This window comes from Tupaia chinensis, unplaced genomic scaffold (assembly GCF_000334495.1).
Source record: "Tupaia chinensis unplaced genomic scaffold, TupChi_1.0 Scaffold000187_1, whole genome shotgun sequence".
NCBI classification, from domain to species: Eukaryota; Metazoa; Chordata; class Mammalia; order Scandentia; family Tupaiidae; genus Tupaia; species Tupaia belangeri.
In genome coordinates this window covers 2227805-2234716 of record NW_006159662.1, presented here as the reverse complement: position 1 = coordinate 2234716, position 6912 = coordinate 2227805, and the positions used below count along the sequence as shown (strand labels likewise).

The 6912-nt window shown below is 37.1% G+C and overlaps 1 pseudogene; it reads left to right on the top strand.

Annotated features, from left to right (window-relative positions):
- Window positions 1-511: 511 nt before the first annotated feature.
- On the top strand, window positions 512-1558 carry LOC102489045 (DNA repair and recombination protein RAD54B-like; annotated as a pseudogene).
- Window positions 1559-6912: the final 5354 nt, after the last annotated feature.

Sequence of the window (6912 nt, the reverse complement as noted above, 5' to 3'; positions counted from 1 at the left end):
TTCCTTTTAGTTCCGATTAATGTCCTTAGTCTTTGGCTAGGACTCCTTCCTGTTGTATCTTAGGTTTGGGGAGAAGATCCATCCTTCCTTCCTTCCTTCCTTCCTTCCTTTCTTTTTTTTTTTTCAGAGAGGTTTTTGCTATAGCACTCTCCAGAAAGTCAGAGAGAGACAGAGAGACAGACAGAAAGCAAGCAATCACCTTCTAGTGGGGATGGTCATGTTGCAATCTCTTCTCCTCCATTCTCCTCTCGGGATCTTGGGCATGCACGCACACGCACCTGGTGTGAGTTTAAGCCATCATGTCTGGGACTCGAACCGCGGTCAACTACATGGGAGCCCAGCAATGTAGCCATTATGCCATCTGTTGGTCCTGATCCCTCCTTTCAATACACACTTCAAGACAGCAGCACATTGAGCCTTGAGCTCCTCTGGTGGTGTGGGGTGTTTATCCACAGTTCTTCTTCCTTGGGTGGCTGGTTTCTCAGATCCTTGCTGGTCAGTATTGCTGAATATGAGATGATCTGTAGCACCAAGTCAGTTGCAGGGAAATTTCTTAAAAAAACCAAGGTTTAAACCAACCCAAATGCCCACAAACTGATGAATGGATTGAAAAAGGGAGGAACATATAGTCTATGGAATACTACTCAGCCATAAAAAACAATAAGCCCCTGGCATTTGCTAGAAAGTGGTCAGATATGGAGGATCTATTGCTGAGTGAAGTAAGCCAGAATATGAAAGAAAGATATTGTATGTATCCACTTAATATATACTGACTACCCGCACTCTGTGGTAGAGATCAAAATATTGAAGGGCAAAAAAGCAGTGAAAATAGCGATGATAAGACAGTGTGGAACGGGGCAGGAGAAGAGAAGAGTATGGAGAAGAATAGCAAGAGAACAAATAGAGAGGCATGACATTAGTGGGATTCAGATATGGTTTATTACCTGTTGATGACATGTATAATATTCACAACTGGACAGGTCTGAGAAGTGTTTCATCTTGGGTTAAGTCTTTTTACAAGCAAAATAATAAATAGTGATTGAATGTTTTAAAAATAGTTAGAATAATAATAATAATCTGGGGAAAAAAAGACAAGCTATTGGATGATGATGATGGGGATTTTAATGTCTCTGTATTGACTGATATGAATGGTATTCCTTCTGGAAAAAAATATAATACACTGTAAAGTTATATGTGATTCCATGTACTATAAACAAGATTATGATAATAATAAAAAATTTTTTAAAAAAGCAAACCCAGGCTTATACCACCAGGAAGAAGTAATCCAGTTCCAAATGAAGAGATTAAGAGGTTGAATCAAGATATAAAATTATTTAAGGGTGCTGCAACTAATGATACCTTTCTCCAGTCACAAAATAAACCCAGAATATGCCATTTAAATCTGCCTACTGACGGAGGGACTAGAGAAATGAATCACAGTGATAGTTCAAGTGGGAAATACTGGTTTGAAGTACCTGCAGTGGTAGCATTTGCTGCACCTTGTGCAGTGCAAACTTGGGTGAGGAGGCACAGGCTGGTACCAGTTCACTGTAGGTAATGTTGGGCCACCCTCCTGTGGCTGTTTCAGTGGAGGTGAAACAAGAAGACATTGAACCACTTCCTCCACTGGTTTCGAGTTCTCAACAGAGTGATACTGTAGAGCAAAGAGAAGCACACGAATTGGTACATGTTATGGAAAGACCTTTGTCACCATCGCTTTCCTCTGTTTACATGAGAATGACCTCATCTCCATCTTCTGTCCCAAGGAGAGATGATTTTTTTCGGCACGAGAATGGAGGACATTTTAGGACAATGAGGATCATACAATGAGAGTATGATCCTCAAATCCTGCAAGTATTGAAAGAGGAGCATCCAATAATTTTAGAAATTCAAAAAAAAAGTTTGATTATATGTTCAAGAGGAAAAGGATGAATTGGCAAGGCAGCAGGAAGAGTGAAAACTGAAGTTGGAAAGCTGAAAGCAATTCGCCTACGGCATGATCTACCTGAATATAATAGTTTCTAAGTTTCTTTAAGTCTTGTAATTTGATCATTTAAATTTTGGCCAAGTTACTTTAATTCAGGAATATCCTGACGCAGAATATATGTTCTTAAAGAATGTTAATCTCCATTATGGAAAAACTTTTTTGATATGATTTTGTATATATTTAATTTTTTTGAGATATTAAAACTTACTGATTGGTTGTCATGGTTATAGTTTTTGTTATCTTCTCCCAGTTTTTATCTAAGAAGTTTAATTACTGGCCTTATGAAAAATGTTTTGTTGTGATCGTTAAAATATACACAAATAAGTATACAAACACATATTCTTTTGAAGTTCCGAAGCCTTTTCAGTAGTACTTTGAACGCTATACTGGGAGGTTTTTAAGTCAGTCTAATTTGTAATAGAAGCTCTTCTATTGATAACAAATTTATTTGTACGACACAGATTTTTATGCTTTCGTCTTCTGAAGGAGTAAATCATACAATTTTTAGCAATGAAAAAAATTTGAACACTATTTCCCACCTCTTCAATTTAGAGATAATTAAACTGAGTTCTGGGAGAATGCCATGACTTACTTAAGGCAACAAAAGTATTGATATGTATGGCAGAGTAAGAACCAGCACTCAGTTCTCTGTGTAATTTTTCTCTTACTATTCGATAGAAGTAAAAATCCGCTAAAATATACTCCAGACTTAAACATTAGAAACATCTATTTCACTAAAATTGCCTTTATTTTTTAATTGCTATAGGGCACGTGTACTGAGGGGAGGGTAGAGAGAAAGAGAGGAAGTGGAAAATTACCCCCGCCCCAGGAGGGATGGCTACACGCAGTCACTTCTCCATTCTCCTCCAGGGTTTTAGGGCATGCATGTGCATGTGCCTGGCATGATTTTCAAGCCACCAGGTATGGGATTTGACCCACCAAGCTGGTCATGTAGGATTGGCTGCCTTAATCTCCAAGCTACCTGCTGGCCCTAAAATTGCATTTAAAGATTGTTAGGTTATGACTCAGGGGAATTGTATCGGTTCTCTCCATTTCACCCTTTGTTTTTTCCAGCAAAATAAGCTTAAAAATACTCTTATCAAAGCTCTAATGTTTTGGCTGTGTAATTTAAAGAAACTATATGTCTTAATTCATTTTAAATGTTTTATTCTGAAGATTTCTTTTCACAGTAAAAATTGAAATAAACAAAATAAAAATTTTACTTAGAATGAAAATAGTAAATAAAAAAGTTTATAATTTGTGATATAAACTGTAGTCTTCCCTTTTTGTAAATATTGCTATATTGGTATTTGTAGAAATAAACTTTGATTCTTGAAATACCCATTTTTAAAAAAAGCAGCACATTTCTAAGTCCTCATGATTGGGGGGGGGTACCTGTGACCAGTTTCACATTGCTCATTACACAGAAATGTCTCCTCTTTGTGAACACCACAGAAGGCAGCTTTGGTTTGGAGAATGAAATGCAAAGTGAGTCTCCATATTTACATAACATTTTTAAATTGTTTTTAGAATTTTGCTAGAGGGCGCTTGTGTTGCTGCAGAGAGACAACAAGATAGAGAGGAGAAATGAGAAAGCCCTCTCAACAGGGGATGGTCACACCTCAATCCCTTTCCCTCCATCTCTCCTTTAGAGATTTTGGGCACACACACACTTTGTACCTTGCATGTTCTCAAGCCACCAGGTCCAGGATTCAAGTCCACTAATTGGCCATGTGGGATTGACCATGTCAACCACAAGGCAACTGGTCATACTTTGGTTTTTCTTCTTCCAATCTTTCTATCTCCCTGCAGTACCCTCTCACCCCCAAGGTGTCTTCTACACTGTTGCCAGTATGCTTTCCCAGATACAAACCCAACCTTGTTCCTCTTCTTCACTGTCTTCAAGATGCATTCTAACTCCTAAAAATGCCTTACAAGACATTGTCATCTATTGGGTTGTTGGAAAAGTCAGGACACATTTTTGCATAGAAAAAACACGTCATGACTTTTCCAACAACCCAGTAGTTCCTCCTCTCCCCCTCAGCCTCATTTTGCACAATTCCTCACCTGAAATTCTCTGTACTAGCAACATGTAACTGCTTTCAGCCGTTGGGATACATCATGTTTCATGTTTCCTTGCTATGGCAATTACTGGAATATCTCCACCCAAACAATTACATCCTTACATGTTGGGATATACAAGTACCTAAACAAATGTTATGGTCAAAGTTTCTGCTTGTGGATTAAATAGGAAAACTTTTGAATGTGTGATGCAATGTGGTTTCAAGAATACAGAAACTTTTTTTTTTCCTGCTGTTTTATTTGTAGCATTGTACCTTAGTCTTAGTAAACTGTGAACTTCTTCTAGATCAGAGTCAAGTCTTGTTTATACCTGAAATTCCAGGATCAACCACAAAGCACAGCTCAGTGAGGGCTTACTAAGTGTTCACAGAAGAAGGAATGCATTAATGGAACCCAGGAGGTGCCTTAAAAGCAACCAGGAGTTGAGTAATACTGAAAGTATAAAAAGTAGTCTCACTTTGGCAAGAGAGAAAAATGTATGTGGTGAAACCCTATCAGTTGAACTTGATTTAGGTAAACATTGACATGCTAGATCAATGGGTCTTAACCCTCATTGCAATAATAATTACTTGGATACTTTTGTAAAAGGCTCTACTCAGAAATTCTGTCTCAGCTTTTCTAGGGCCTTTGAATTAAAAAAAAAAAAATTAGGAGAGTGTAATGTGTAGCCAAGGTTAAAAACTGCTTTTTGAGGGGTCAGCAGGTGGTATGGTGATTAGGGCACTGGACATCACCACATGCTTGGTTCAAGTCCCAGACCTGGTGGCTTGCTTTCTCACTTTCCCTCTCTCTCTTTCTGCATGTGTCTCTGGTCAAATTAAAATTAAATGAATGAATAAATGAAATGAAATAAGTAATTCTTTAAAAAAAAAAACTGCTTTGGCATCAGTGGTGTTATGGTGGTTAGGCTTCTAAATCCCACATGGCCAACTGCATGTTTCGAGCCCTGCATCTGCAGCTTAAAAAACATGCCAAGCACATGTGCATACACACCCAAAATCCCAAAAGGAGAAATAGAGAAGAGATTATGGCATGACCATTCCCCCATGGGGGGCACTTTCTCACTTTCCCTCCCTTTATGGTAAGTGCATATGCCCTCTGGGAAATTAAAATAAATAAATAAATAAAAACCTGCTGTAGATAAAGATATAAATTATACTTTATAGCTATCAGGTTTTCAACTTAACATAAAAACAACTTACATGTACTGTATCCACACAAAGATGTCTTGGTGCTGACTCAAGTTGACTATACATTTCTGGACATGTTTAGTAATGGCCCCTAAGCCCCGTGACATGCTTCCTTCTCCCCTTTATAAATGCGTACATAGTTCCTGATAGATTTTGTTATTACAGGAGCAAAAGCACTTGCACCTTTCCACTGAGAGCTGGTGGGTGGACATTGGAGTCCAAATCCAGAAAAAGACAACATGAAAAGTTAGTTCCTTTAAAGAAAAATCTAAACTGCTGTTACATGTTTCGTGTTATGGTCAAAGTCTCTGCTTGTGAAGTAAATAGGAAAGCTTTGAATGCGTGATGCAATGTGGTTTCAGGACTGCAAAACCTTGAACTCTAATCCGGATCACTACAGTGAATTTACAAATCAGCGTAGGAAAACGTCTAAAGGCTGTATGAGCATCTCGTTTCTTATTTTCTCTTATTTATTTATTTATTTATTTTACAGTTAAAGTATAAATTTATTTTGGTACAAAAACTTTTTGAAATTAATACATAGTTTTCCCATTACATGTATTACCATGAGCTTTTTTTTCTGAAACTTTTTTTAAGTTAATTTACATTCATTCCCTAAGCATCATCACTCCATACAAAATGTGATTTCCCATCCAGAATATACTGCATAGCGGCTGAATCATGCATATTATCGTCAATAATTTTCCATTTATAGTTTCAGATATATATATAATCTGACCCTCTGCCCTTTACCATCCTCTTCCCACACTATCTCTGGTATCTACAGTTGTTTTCCATTCTTTCCCCCCCTCACATTTTATTGATCACACAATTTTTTATATAATCTAACTACTTTCAATAGCAAATTCAGCTGGTAATTTCAAGAAAAGCAGTTTTAACTTTAATAAATCAAAGAAATGTTAAGGAACTTTGCTTAAAACTTAAAGTCAGGAAACATGTTAGGATTCTGTTCAAATAGTAGGTACATGAACCTATCGACAGCTCAAGACAGGACAAAAATCCTTAAAACCGGAAAACAAAGCCTAGAAGAAAATCAATGTTTTAGTCAAAAGTCATAAAATGCTATTTCACCTGTTCAGTCTCATGTACTTAATCTATCTTCTGTTGTGGTTCCATCTTCCCGGTTAAATTCTGGGAAATAATATTCAACTCCAGACTTGTCCCTATGATTAAGAAAATGGCCATTTTCTTAGTATTTGAACTGTTATTTCTGTGTTTCTTTATTTAATTTTCCTGGTTATAGCACTCCCTTGAGAACTTCTTGGAGATCTGCTCTGGTGTTAGTAAATTCTTTCAGGTTTTGTTTACCTGAAAGAATTTGTTCTTGTCTTTTTTTTTTTCTCATATGAAGGATAATCTTGCAGGGTACAGTATTCTTGGTTGAAATTGTTTTTCACTCAACATTTTGAATATATTTTTCCATTCTTTCCTCATTCTCATTGTTTCCAATGAGAGGTCTGCTATCAGCCTGATGGGATATCCTTTGTAGGTTACTTACTGTTTTTCTCTTGCCAGTCTTAGTATCTTGTCTTTGTCTGTGGTTTTGGTCAATCTGGCTATGATGTGTCTTGGAGAAGATCTTCTTGGATTGATTCTATTTGGGATCCTTTGTATTTCTTGAGACTGGATCTT